Source organism: Pseudorca crassidens, chromosome 14 (assembly GCF_039906515.1).
Source record: "Pseudorca crassidens isolate mPseCra1 chromosome 14, mPseCra1.hap1, whole genome shotgun sequence".
Taxonomy (NCBI): Eukaryota; Metazoa; Chordata; class Mammalia; order Artiodactyla; family Delphinidae; genus Pseudorca; species Pseudorca crassidens.
Window position 1 is genome coordinate 1,510,902 of NC_090309.1, and position 14,794 is coordinate 1,525,695.

At 42.9% G+C, this 14,794-nt stretch overlaps 1 protein-coding gene and 1 non-coding gene across 2 annotated transcripts in view; one reads left to right on the plus strand and one right to left on the minus strand.

Moving 5' to 3' along the window:
- Positions 1-14,794, plus strand: part of LOC137205822 (uncharacterized) — a 92,871-nt gene that overhangs the window by 45,669 nt on the left and 32,408 nt on the right. The window lies entirely within an intron of this gene.
- LOC137206268 (U6 spliceosomal RNA) lies at positions 10,070-10,176 on the minus strand. The gene has a single exon (XR_010934583.1). It is a non-coding gene; the product is annotated as a U6 spliceosomal RNA (small nuclear RNA).

Below are 14,794 nucleotides of genomic sequence, written 5' to 3' on the forward strand. Positions count from 1 at the left end.
GCTGTCCCTCCTGTTGGCCTGGCCTCCAGGCCCTGCACTTGGCTCCTGTGTTCCCATCTCTCAGCCAGGCCCCAACTTGGTTGGGGCCGCCACTCCTCACAGGGTCCCATCGCCCAGTCAACGGGGTTCATTCTCCCAAACTCAGCATCAGGAGTGGGGGGGGGGTGACAGCCCCCCCCGGGTCTCCTTCATGTGAGACCCTGTGCTTTTGAAAGAGCAGGTGCCCTGCCCTCGGGGGTGGGGGGCTGGGGGGTGACATGGGGCCCACGATGGGCAGGTGGGTCCCCGGGTGGGGCAAGCCAGTGTGCGGCAAGCCAGCGTGCAAGGAGTTCCGCGGTGGGTTCTTCTCTCCAACGGCTTTTGTGCCCCTACCTCTCCCCATGCCTCCCCTCGAAGACAGCGCGGTGCCCCGGACGGGAGCCATGGGAGCCGTCAGCCACCGCCCCCTCTACACGCACACGCAACGCACGCACACGCAACGCACGCACGTACACGCAATGCACGCAACGCAGCGCGCACGCACACGCAGCGCACGCACGCACGCACGCACGCTGCAGGGAAGCAGGGCCGAGTGCCGCGCCCTCAGCGGCCCTGAGCGCCTCGCCCGGAATCGGCCGGCGGAATGGACAAACAGGTCTCCCGGCCCGGACCACGCAGGACTGTCCTGCCTGGGCTTCCAGTGCGGCCGCCTCTTTCTGGAAGCTTGGGACGCTGGAATCAGGCCACTTCCTGTCTGTCCTTGGAGGAGACTGGGCTGCACTACAAGAAGCTCCGGGCTCACCCCTGGATCCGGACCATCACGTGGCCAGAGAAATTGGTAACATTTTTGTTTTGCCTTTTGAAATGTTTAATGACAAGGATTTTGTTCAGTTTCCTGATGTGGGTGTCCAAAGATGAGAGACCCCATGTGTGTGACCTGTGCCTCCTGGGAGATCAGCCCTAAGCTAGTTTAAACCTGACCAGGTTCTGTCTACACGGTAGATTTAGACCTTTCCATGTCGTGTCTACTGATTATGTTTAGAGCTGACCATGTGCTGTCTATAATGAGAACAATTAGACCTGTGTTCTGTGTGCCTAGGACTGTGGGGACCAGGGTAGAGACCCAGCCAGACCTGAGTCCTGGAGCTTCAAGGGGGACGTGGAGACCTGGGTACAGACCCGGCCTGGCCTCAGTATTGGAAAACTCCGTGCCTGCATCTGAAGGTCAGTGCTTAGATGTCTGGGTCTGGAGCTGAGGTGGGCTCTGGGTAGCAGCACTCTGCCCCGAGTGTGGTTACCTGACCCTCCCAGCATCCAGTGCTATGGTCGGGGCCTTAGTCTTTACCCCGCGAGGTTCCCCTTCCCTGGGGCTCGTGGAGACTCCTCTGGTGGGCTACCTGGATATTATCCCAATTTATCCCAATTGGATATTATCCCAATTATCCCAGTCCATGCATGGCAAGTAGGCAGGCAGGTTTACCTGGTGAACTGATTGCAGGGCACAGCGGATCTGGGTTTAAGGCCGATGGGCAACAGCTGAGGCTGCTGCTGAGCTCTCCTTCCAGTCTACCGTCCCTACTCAGCAGCGTCCAGAGCTGCCCCTCGGCTTTCAGCCCTGCTGTCCTGTGAGTTATCTCAACAAGTATGTGAGACAAGAAAGGACTGAGCCTGCTAGAACCAAGTAGTGTGTTCACCTCTAGCGTGAAAGCTTTAAAAACAGTTAAAATCACACAGAACCAAAGTGAAAAGAGGAGGACTTCTCTGGGACAAGTGTGGGGAGAGGAGGCCGGCCGTACACTTCTTTCTACCACGCCAGGAGTTCCCAGGAGCCTGGCTCGCTTCCACATTAGGGGGACAACCAGCAGAGCCATGGTGTCCTGACCAAGGGGACGTGTGACCCCAGGTGCAGGGTCTGGGGAGGTGGGGTCACCGTGGTGAGTGTGGATGTGCGACCCCAGGTGCAGGGTCTGGGGAGGTGAGTCACCCTGGTGAGTGTGGATGTGCGACCCCAGGTGCAGGGTCTGGGGAGGTGGGTCACCCTGGTGAGTGTGGATGTGCGACCCCAGGTGCAGGGTCTGGGGAGGTGGGTCACCGTGGTGAGTGTGGATGTGCGACCCCAGGTGCAGGGTCTGGGGAAGTGGGGTCACCCGGGGACTGTGGACATGTGACCCCAGGTGCAGGGTCTGGGGAGGTGGGTCACCCTGGTGAGTGTGGATGTGTGACCCCAGGTGCAGGGTCTGGCGATTGTGTGGGTCTCACCCCACCTGTGTGGGTTGGGATCACGTGTACGGGGAGACCCCATATCTGCTCTGCCTGCAGCGTGTCCTGTCCCCTCTGAGGTTTCCAACATCTGCATTGAGGGTGTTGCCCTGATTAACCTATGGTTCCTTTTCCGCTCTTAATCGTGTCACATTCATATGAGGTCAGGCATGTTTGAGTGGGCTGCTGCTATGTGTTCTGCTGAGTGAATACCCTTGGTACTATCTCATTAATATCATAGCACATCATATGTCTAATCTATGGGGGTCACCACTCTCTGGGTCTCCCTGGACACAGGTCGGGTGAGCACAGACCAGCCCCCCTAAGGATGGTCCCCCATTTGCCATGTGAGGGCGCCCGAGGTGGGGGACTGTGCTTGGGCCTCTGACATTTGTGATGAAGGGGAGTCAAAATGGAATCTCAATTAATAAGACATTATTTGAGGAATTTATTTTAAGTGAAATAAAACACACGTCACATCCCTTTACCATCGTCACCATGTTAAGTGCACGTTTCTGAGGCATCAGATATTCTCACCTTCTCGTGGAGCCGTCGCCACCAACCCTAGAACTTGTCATCTTGCAAAACCAGAATCCCACAACCATGCAAGTCTCACTCCCCGTTCCCTCCCGCTGCCTCTGGCACCGACGTCCACTTTGGTCCATGCGTTGTGGACTCCAGGGCCCCCTTTTGAGTGGAGTCCTGCAGTGTTTGCTGAAAGATCATTTTGGAAGAGTTGACTTTCGGTCTGAAGCTCTGCCTGTTTGCATCTGAAGAATCTGCATTTAGGGAGAGGGTGTATGAGGGACAGGGTGTCCAGAGTGCAGATGAGAGGTGCCTGTGGGACCCTCTGGTCCCATCTCTTGGGCTGTGGCTCATCTGCATCGCCACTGTCCCCACGGGCACCGCTGGGGTGTTGTTGTCTGAGTGAGATTCCCCTGGTGCCCCTGCTCTCCTCCCCTCCTCCTGCTGGTTGGGGAGCGAGCTGCTTGCTGTGTGGTCTCTACTCCTGAGGCACGAAGGACCCTGCAGCATGGACCTGCAGAGTGTGGGGTGTGGTCCCAAGAGCATGGGGCCCACATAGGACACAGCACTGGGACCTCACAAATGCTCTGGCTGCCTCATCAATGACAGGGAATGTTCCCAAGATCTCACTCAGGAGGGCGTGGTGGGCAGCCTGGGACCCCAGAGGCCCCGTTCCTATCCTGGAGCTCGGAGAGCATGTCCCCCGTGGACGTCTCAGCCATCTCCCTCTGTCCTGTCTCTGAATGCAGGAAAACGACCTCTCCTGACCATTGTCCACGATGGAGGCTTTGTCCTGTCGATGTTGGGATCCTTTAATCTAGGAGTTCTGACAGAGCAGCTGTTCTTTAGACCTAAAGAAGGAACAGCTCATGAGTATAAAACATTTTCAGATGAAACTAATATTTGATGACTATCTCTATACGACTCTATTAGGGCTGCTGACTTCTATTAGTGATAATTCTCCCGGTGTTAGATGTGATGTGGGGAGCTGGCAGGCTCTCTGCGCTCTGAGTGCCTGTTCTTTCAGAGACACGACTCTGAACCCAGAAATACCTAGCTTAAATCTTGGTCTTGCAGTTCTCAAGTTGCATGCCTTTGTGAGTGTTGGAATCTGGAAAATGGAGCTGGTGGTAGTGGACATGGAGCCTGTAAGACCAGTGGGATTTGGGGAGGAGGGCTGGTAGCTGATACAAAGTACGTTCATGGGTCGACATCTGTCCCTACAGTAAAAGTGTGATGGGCCCACAAGACAAATCCTAAAAAGCCAGTGAACATGTCTCATACTATTCCCATAGAGCCGAAAGGCTCTTTTTGTCCTAAATAGTGTGCAATGATATGTGAGGTTATAACAAACCCTGGTAGGCCACAAATACAGACCTGAGGGTGACCGAAGAATCAAGATAGGTGTTGGTATAGGACTGGGTCTCCTCCTGAGGGTCGGAGAAAGTAGTGTTGGGATTTCTGTGTGTTAACAGTGTGGCAGTTCTGGCTGCTTGGACCGAGAGTGATAATTATAGTAATACGGCTACAGTTGGGGCAGATCAAACAAATACTGGTGTTTGGTATTGGGATATGACTGCTGGTTTTGTATTAAAGACTATACTAATAAAAGTAATAATACCAAGAATTGAAGAGACACCTGCTAAATGTAAGGAGAAAACGGTTAGGTCGACAGAGGCTCCTGCGTGGGCCAGACTGCAGGCTAGAGCTGAATACACGGTTCCGCTGGTACCAGAACCGGCTTCTACTACTGGTGATACGAGCAGGAGCGAGAATGATGGGGGAAGTGGTCAGAAGTTTATATGATTTATTCAGGGAAATGCTCTATCAGGTCCCCCAGTTACTAGTGGCACAAGTCCGTATTCAAACCCTGCAATCATAATGGGTACAACCAAATCTGTAACATAGTCATAACAGTCCTTGCACTTGTAATAAAGAAAGAAAATTATTACAGTGCAGGGACTGTATGACTTCGTTACAGGTTTGGGCATCTCCGAGTAGCGCTCCAGGTTAGCAGAGCTCAGCCGAGATTAATAGACTGGAGGTGGTTTGTGCTACCCCAGCTGAAGCACCAGAGAGTAAATATACAACGCGATATGTTTGTGATTTGTTGAAAATAATCCACCGTTTATGAACAGAGGTAAAAGGACTGAGCTAGCTTTAGACTGTAGATGTAAAGGCAGAGATTGAGCCCTCTTTTTGCCAAACCCTGCGGTGAATCAACCAATTGAACTGTAACGTCAGAGAAGCAGCTTCAGCTCTGCCGGCGCTTTTCCTGCCTTTTTTTCCCTTGATGGCAGAAGTAGATTGAAGCCAGTTGACTAGAGGATTTGCCTGTTAACTAAAATTTCCTGGGGCGGAAGCTCATCAACCTAGTAAGGATTTGCCTTAATTAAAATGTTTGATTTGCATTCAGTTGATATAGGATAGTCTTGTAACCCTTAATTCTGTGAATTAATTAAACTATGCTTCTCAGGGCTTTGAAAGCTCTTGGTCTAAGCTACCCTAAGTTCCTAGTCTGGCACTGATAGAATGGGTGTTAAGGGTAGTAGGCATGTGGCTGTCAGGATTAGTAATGATTAGAAGGTTGTTTTGTATGTTCCAATTGTTGTTTTACTTTTGTGCTGTTTAATGAAGGGAACATAGTGATGTGGAGTATGTTAGCTGCAAGTAGAGATATACGCCGAGGACTGCTGTGATGCCTGTTAGTGTTGTAGAAGGATGTTGTCATTCTTGTTATCTCTTGGATAGTTATTCGTTTGGGTAAAAACCCTGATAGTGATGGGCGATGCCCTAATGATACTATAATGGTGAGGAGAAGGATTGTGATGGGAGGTGTTTTATCTCATGTGTGTGATAATGATACTCTTGTAGGACATGATCTGGGCATAAATAAGAAGAAGAGAGTGTTGTTATGATATAAATTCGTATGTTTAGGATTGTTATAATTGGAATATACTTTATAATAGCTGTCATTCATCCTATATGGGCAATTGATGAGGAGGGTGTAATTTTTTCCAGGTGAGTATGGCTAAGTCTGCCTCAGCCTCCAGTTATGATTTATAATATCACTATGATTAATAGTATATTTAGGTTGATGGATGGTGACGTGTGGTATAAAACTAATAGGAGTGCAGTTTTGTCAGGCTGATAGCATCAGGCCTGCTGTTCATGGGATGCCTTGTGTGACTTCAGACACTCAGAAGTGAAATGGGGAAAGTCCTACTTTTGTGACAAGGGCGATTGTCATGAGGGTGGATGGTGCTGGATTAAAGATTTGTGTTATTCACTGTGTTCCTTGACCAGAGTATATTAGATTAATGATAATAGCCATTATAAGTAGTATGATGTGGTGGATCGTTTTAGGAAATATTTGTTGGATGCTTCTGTAGCTTATGGGTTCATGTTTTTATTCCAATGGGGATACCATTAACCAATGTGAGCTTGTTACTAAAAGTATGTTTCCTGAGATAATGGTCCATAGAATGATAGTAAAAACAATAGGGTTTATTAGCATTGGAAGGATATACAACAATATTTTGGGGGTATGGGCCTGAAGCTTACTTAGAGAACCTTACTATAGCATGTGGTGTAGTGTGGTTGCATGGAGAACGTACAATTCTCAGGAGTGAGTTCAGTTCCAGGAATACAAGCGTTTAAAGCTCAGTCATTTTCTCTATCAAAGTAACTCTTTTGTCAGACATATTTCTTAAGTTTGTGGTGGGTTGCCTGATGTGATGACAGGTAATGTGATTAGCCCTCCGATATACATAGGGCTAATGTTAGTAGTAAAAATTTTTTAATAAGAGATGTATAAGTGGATCATATCAAAATTGTGGGTAGGATGCTCGAATTCGTAGAAAGGAGATTGTTAGATGTGTTTTAATGATGACATGGGCTGTATATAATTCTGGCATGAAGGTGTTGTGAAATGCTCCTAAAAATAGATTGCTGTGAAAATGTTTATTATAATGATATTGACATATTCTCTAGGAAGGACGGGGTGAATGAGCCTGCTACATTTTCTACACAGAAGCCAAATACAGTTCTACTTCTGTTAAATCAAATGGGGCTCTGTTAGATTTCTGCTAGTATAGAGATAATCAAGTTTTGGGTAGGGGTCAGGAGAAAATTAGTCATAGGTGTTCTTGTGCAGTGGTTACTGTTGAAAGTGTAAATGATCCAATTATCAGCAGGACTGGTAAGAGAATAACTGCTAATGTTACTTCATATGAGATTGTGTGTGGTCCTACCCGTAGATCTCCAATGAGTATTTTGAATGTGACGCTCATCCAGATCTGAGGGTGGAATAAATGGCTAGGTGTGATATGGCTGATATAAATAGTATGCCTACATTTATATTAATTAGTGGATAACATATGGGAAGAGGAGTTCATGTAGTGAGAGCCAGGGCTAAGGTTAGCACTGGTGCAATAATATATAAATTGATGATGTTGATGGTCATAGTGGTTCTTTAATAAATAATTGACTGCATCAGCAATGGGTTGTACTAATCCACAGGGACTGATGATGCTTGGCCCTTTCTGGATTTGTATATAGCCTAGGATTTTCCATTCAGTTAATATGAGGAATGCTATGGTGAGTAAAATTGTGTAATTTGTGAAAAAATGTAGATTATAAACATATTCTTAGGAAAGGGACTTGAACCAGTGCAGATAAAGGTTTCAGTTTTACATAATTACTGGGCTCTGCCACCCTAACAAACCCTGTTCTACAGTAGGGTATGTATAAATTAATTGAATGCAGATTATATCATCATTTAGTTTGAAGACATTTTGTATAGTAAGCCATATTTCTCTTGTCCTTTCATACTGGGAGAAATCTACATATAATAGACAGAAACCAACTGGGATGACTCCAGTCTGAGCTCAGATCAGGAAGGACTTTAATCGTTGAACAACAAACCATTAATAGCAGTCACACCATTGAAATGTCCTGATCTAGCATCAAGTCATAACCCCTATTGTTGGTATGAACTCTAGAATACGATTACACTGTTATCCGTAGTGTAATTTAATCACTGAGGTGGTTTTATTCTCCAAGGTCATGCCAACCAAAATTGCTAATTCATAGAAAGCTACATTGTCTCTTAGAGTTCAGTGGTTTACTTTTTTTTTTGATTAATTAATTAATTAAAGCTCCATTGGGTCTTCTCATATGATTCTTGCCTCTTCAAGGGAAGGTCAATTTCACTGATTAACAGAGACAGTAAAACACTTATTTGACCAGTCATACAAGTCCTGTGTTCTGTATACATGTGTTATGTTTACTTATCTGAAGTGTCATTCAGGTCAGTGTTTTCTCATTAATTTACTGTCTGGATGATCTATTCATTGTTTACAAGTGGAGTATTGAAGTGCTTTACTATTACTTGATTGCTTCTTCTCCATGCAGTTTATATTTGCTTTAATTATTTACATACTCTGGTATTGGGTCCATGTATATTTATACGTAAAATTGTCTCTTGATAATTTGACCCCTTTATCACTGTATATTAACATTCTTTGTCTCTTGTGCCTGATTTGATTGAAAATATGTATTATCAGATACAAGTATAGTTACGCCTCCTCTCTCTCGGCTGCCATTTCATGGAATATCTTTTTACATCCTCTCACTTTAACCTATATATGTCCTTAAAATTAAAGTGAGCCTCTTGTAGACAGCATATTTGTAGGTTCTTTATAAATATTAATTCAACCATTTTGTGTTATTTAATTTGAGAATTTAGTCCGTTAAAGTTTAACTTAATCATTGATAAGGACTAAAAATTACCCTTTCATTGTTTTCTGTTTTTTTACTGCTGTTGTTGTAGTTACTTTGTATTTTTTTAATGTTGTATGAATTCATTCCTTACCTTCTCTGTAACTACAATAGATTAACATTCTTGGTGCTGAAAAAAATAAAAGCATATTCAAGTGATAGGGTTTGAAAAGTGTTCACAGTGGGAAGGAAACCACTGTAACAACATAGACAGAACCCTTTGGAAGGATTCCTCATCTTTGTATTTTTGCTGTTTCAGAATCTGTAGTAGAGATTAGTGCGCTACATGATGTTCTCCCAGCCTGACAAGTTCTAAATGGACTGTCTTATTAGGGAGAAGCGCATGGAAAGAAGGTTAGTGAGCCAAACTCCCCTGCCCTCTGTCAGCAGTGGGTGTAAAAGGATTTAGCTGAATGCCTTCATTCTTTTTTGTTTTTTTAATAAATTTTATTTACGTATTTATTTTTGGCTGCGTTGGGTCTTCATTGCTGCGTGCGGGCGTTCAGTCGAGAACTTGTGAAGATCCATGAAAAATCTGGACTGCATAGGTGGTCCCTGGGGCCTCCAGGTTAAGAAGTGCTGCCACATGGGTTTCAGAAATTGAGAAAGGAAAAGTGAATGGAGTAGTGGGGTGGCATAGAGAGGGGTGAGTGTCCTGGGGAAATTAGAGAAGTAACCTCCGCCCCAAAGCCCTGTCCCTGCAGCTGATCCATCGGCGCCATGCGATGTCAGTGCCTTTTGTGAGGAGGTGGCTCTGCTTCTTTACTCCTGTGCTCAACACGGTGCCAAACCAAACCCTCACCTCATGCTGATTCCCAAGGATTTTAAAAGAGCTGTTCATGGCTGACTTGGTTTTTGGTTCCCTAAACAGTAGTTTTGAGCTGTCCAAGCTATTTAAAAGTATTCTCCTTAATTAAAATGAAACTCTACTCTTTTGAAAAACCAACATGAATTCAGAGAAAATATGCTTTTTGTCCCATTCCTTCAATCTAGTGCACCCTTGTGGATACAAGAGTGCATACACCAGACACCTCTGACTCTGGCCCAAATTGGGTCCCTTAACAGAGGGGACATAGGTCTGCCGTCAGTATCTGATTGTGAACTTATAGCCTGATTGGGTGACACAGTGGCCAGACACTGTGGCGTACTCTCTGTGCTATGACTACCTTTGTTTTCACCAGAGGCAGGATTCCGGACTCAGAAATTTTTCAAGCTGCAGGCCTGCATGAGCGTTTGAACCTGGAAAACGGAGCAGGTACTTATGAATGTGGAGCATATAAAACCAGCAGTATTTTCAGTGGCAGGCTGTGCTCCATCCTGTGCCTGATCTCTCCAGAGTTCTCCCCAAACTTCCTTTTTTTTTTTTTTTTAACGTCTTTATTGGAGTATAATTGCTTTACAATGGTGTGTTAATTTCTGCTGTATAACAAAGTGAAACAGCTATATGTATACATATATCTCCATATCCCCTCCCTCTTGCGTCTCCCTCCCACCCTCCCTATCCCACCCCTCTAGGTGGTCACAAAAAAATACAGAACGCTTCATGAACTTGCGTATCGTCCTTGCACAGGGGCCATGCTAATCTTCTCTCTATCATTCCAATTTTAGCATATGTGCTCCCAAAGCAAGCACTACGACAGCATTTTGAAAGACTAATAGACTGGTCCGGGGCCCTCCGGCCAAGAGGTGTAAGCAAGAACTCTTAACTGGAAGGAATTGTATTGCCTTGTAGAATCTGAACCCAAGTACACTGAGGCCACACGCCAAGGTAGTGACTGGTCTAACCTGTGCTAATGTTAGGGCACAACCTGTTGGATAGTTTTGGCTACCCAGCATTTGACCATTTGTAACCACTGCTTCAGTCACTTCCCACCTCTTGCCACCTGCTGCTGTCTGTTCGTACTTGTGGGCTTCTCCATCTTGTGCCAGTGGCTAGCATTTTTGACTGTAGTTTGATATTTTGTAATTGAGAGCTCACTTCAAAAGCAGAAAAAGACAAAATATATTAAAGCAAGGAAAAGTGTCACTGAAAGAAAAAGATTATTTTTTGTGTTTTTTCTACTCAGTTGTTTTGAGTATATTATATATGTTAGATAGGTATTTCAAATATTGCTTCCCATTTTGTAGGTACACTCTGCTCTCTGTAAATTGTTTCCCTTGCTCCTCAAACCTTTATAGTTTAATGCAATCTGTTTTTCTTTTTTTTTCTTTTTTTTTTTTGATTTTGTTGCCTGTGCTTTTGGGGTCATATCCAAACATACATTGCCCATAGCACTGTCAAGAAGTTTTTCCCCCCTATATCTTCTTCTAGTAATTTTACAGTTTTGGATCTTATATTTAATTCTCTAAACCACTTTCAATTAATTTTTATATATAGTGTGAGATACAAGTCTAATTTCTTTTTAAAAATTATTTATTTATTTATGGCTGCATTGGGTCTTCATTGCTGCGTGTGGGCTTTCTCTAGTTGCAGTGAGCGGGGGCTACTCTTCGTTGCGGTGCGTGGGCTTCTCATTGCAGTGGCTTCTCTTGTGGAGCAACGGCTCTAGGCACACGGGCTTCAGTAGTTGCAGCACGTGGGCTCAGTAGTTGCTGCACGCAGGCTCTAGAGCACAGGCACAGCAGTTATGGCGTACGGGTTTAGTTGCTCCATGGCATGTGGGATCTTCCTGGACCAGGGCTGGAACCTGTGTTCCCTGCATTGGCAGGCTTGTGAATATCAGTTTCCCACTAATTTAGGTAAGAGAGGATCCTTTTATCATTGTATATTCCCGGCACTTTTGTCAGAGATCAGTTGATTGTAAATATGTGCATTTATTTCTGAGCTCTGTATTTTGTTCCTTTGTTCTGTATGTCTGTCTTTATACTACAACCATACTGCTTTGATTACTGTGCTTTGTAGTATAGTTTGAAATTATGAAGTGTGATTCCTTCAGCTTTGCTCTTTGTGCTCAAGATTGCTTTGGATATTTTGGGTCTTCTACGGTTCCATGTGAATTTTAGAATTTGTTTTTCTATTTTCTGGGAAAAATGCCTTCAGAATTTTGACATGGATTGCATTAACTCTGTAGATTGCTTTGGGTAGTATGGACATTTTAACAATGTTAATTTATTCAGTCTATTAACATGGGCTATCACTCCATTTATTTGTGTCTCCTTCAAATTCTTTCATCAATATTTTATAGTTTGCAGTGTATGGCTCTTTCACATTCTTGGTTAGCTTTATTCCTAAGTATTTTATTCTTTTCGGTGCTATTGTAAGTGGGACTTTTTTTTTTTTTAACATTTTCTGATAGTTTCTGTTGTTAGTGTATAGAACCACAAGTGATTTTTGTATGTTGATTTTGTGTCCTTCAGCTTACTCTATTCATTAGTTTAAACAGTTTTTTGGAAGTGGCATTTTTAGGTTTTTGTAGATATAAAAACATGTCATCTGCAAACAGAAAATTAAGGTTTACCTTTATGATTTGGAATTATTTTATTTACATTTCTTGCCTACTTACTCTGGTTAGGAATTCCAGTACTATGTTGAATAGAAGAGTCAAGAACAGGTAACATTGTCTTGGCTGAAACTCAGGAGAAATGCTTTCAGGATTTGTAATTCAGTATACTGTTACCTTTAGGCTTGTCATATGACTTTTAATGTGTTGAAGTATATTCCTTCTATATCTAATTTCTTGACAGTCTTTATCATGAAAGGAAGTTGGATTTTGTCAAATAATTTTCTGTATCTATTAATAAGGTCATATTTCCCCTTTATTCTCTTAATGTAATGTATCACATTTATTGATTTGCATACATTGAGCCATCGTTGCATCCTGGCATAAGTCCCACTTAATCATGGTGAATGATCCCTTTAATGTGCTGTTGAATTTAGTTCGCCAGTATTTTGAGTATATTTCATCTATGTCACTCAGGAATATTGATCTGTATTTTTCTCATCATGCCCTTGTCTGGTTTTGACATTACCCTTGTCTGGGGTAATGCCTCGTGAGATGGGTTGAAAGTGTTCCCTCCTCTTTAAACTTTTGGAAGTATTTAAGAAGTCTTGGCTTTCATTTCTCTTTAAATATTTGGTATAATTCACCAGTAAAACCATCTGGTCCTGGGATTTTATTTATTGAGAGGTTTCTCAGTACTGTTTCATTCTCTTTACTCATTACTGGTCTGTTCAGGGGTTCTGTTTCTTGGTAGGTTGTATATTTCTAGGAGTTTTTCTATTTTTTTTCTAGGTAAAACAAGTTTGCATATGATGGTTAATAGTAGTCTCTGATTGTCCTTTGTATTTCTGTAGCATCATTGTAATGCCTTTATATGTATGTGTTTGTTTTATTTATTATTCATTCATTCTCTTTTTCTTAGTTGTTCTAGCTAACAGTTTGTCAGTTTTGTTTATCTTTTCCAAAAAAACTCAATGTAATTTATTTTTCTACTATTTTTATAGTCTCTATTACTTTATTTTTATTGTAGTATAGTTGATTTACAATGTTCTGTTAGTTTCAGGTGTAAAGTGAATCAGTTATACATATAGCCACTCTTTTTTAGATTCTTTTCCCATATAGATCACTACAGAATATTGAGTCATTTCCTATGCTATAAAGTAGGTCCTTCTGTTAGTTTTATAACTGCTCTAATCCTTATTATTTACTTCATTCTGCCAACATTGGGCTTAGTTTGTTCTTTTTCTAGTTCCTTTAGTTGTAAAGTTAGGTTCTTTGATTGAGTTTTTTTCAGAGACAAAAGATTTTATTACTTATGGCACAGCAAACATGAAAGTAATACTGTATTGGTTCCCCTCCCCCACACCCCAGTTGCCCCTGCGATGACACAGAGGGGTCCAGTTGCTTCTCCTCCCCCACACCCCAGTTGCCCCTGTGATGGCACAGAGGGGTCCAGTTGCTTCTCCTCCCCCACACCCCAGTTGCCCCTGCGATGACACAGAGGGGTTCAGTTGGGTGCTATGCATGTACTCGGTTATGTTACACTGAGGAGCGCTGAGTTTGAGGACTCCACTGCTTTTAAAATGAGAGGTTAGCAAGCTTCCTGTTTGTCTGAGGGAGAGACATTACCTCATTCCTCAAGGCCGTGCATTACAGGCACACTCCCGAGAAATGGCCCAGGTGAAGTGCTGTCAGGGCATGCACTCTTTTTCTTCCTTTCTTTTTTTTTTTTAATTGAAGAATATTTGAGGTACACTATTATGTTAGTTTCAGACGTACAACATAGTGATTCAGCATTTAAGTATATTACAAAACGATCATCTTTATGAGTCTAGTAACAGTCTGTACCCATCCACAGTTACTGCAATATCATGAACCATATTCTTTTTGCTGTATATTAAATTCTTGTCAATTTTTATCATATAACTGGAATTTTGTACTTCTTATACCCCTTTACCTGTCTTGTCCGAGACCCACTCACCTCCCCTTTAGCAGCCACCAGTTTGTTCACTGTGTCTGTAAGCCTGGTTTTGTTGTGTTTGTTTTGTTTTTAGATTACATGTATAAGTGAGATCATGTGGTATTTGTCTTTCTCTATGTGACTTACTTCGCAAAGCATAATACTCTCTAAGTCCATCCATGTTGTCACAAATGGAAAGATTTCATCTTTTTATTGCTGAGTAATATATAACTATATATGTATGTTTGTATACCCATATCTACACATATATATGTATCTATGTGTATATGAATGTATGTATCAGTATCTATGTGTCTATGTGTGTGTATGTATCTATATGTATATGTATGTATATCTGTGTATGTGTGTTATGTGTATATTCATATGTATGTATGTGTACATATGTATATATATCAATATCACTTTTTTATCCATTTTTCTATCATTGAACATTTAGGTTGCTATCATATTATTGGCTATTGTAAGTTATGTTGCAATAAGCATAGGGATGCGTATATCTCTTTAAATTAGTTTTTTGCTTTGTTTTGTTTTCTTTGGATAAATAACCAAAATTGGAATTGCTAAGTCGTATGGTAGTTTTATTTTTTTATGTTTTCAGAGCCCTCCGTAATGTTTTCAATAGTGGCAGCGCTGATTTACATCCTTAGCAGCAGTGCAGGTGAGCGCTCTTTTCTCCACATCCTCAGCAGCACCTCTTAATTGTTGTCATTTTTAGGATGGCCATTCTGACAACTGTAAGGTGATATCATTTTGTGGTTTTGATTTGCATTTCCCTGATGATTAGTGATGTTGAGCATGTTTCCATGTGCCTTTTATCTGTTTCTTTTTT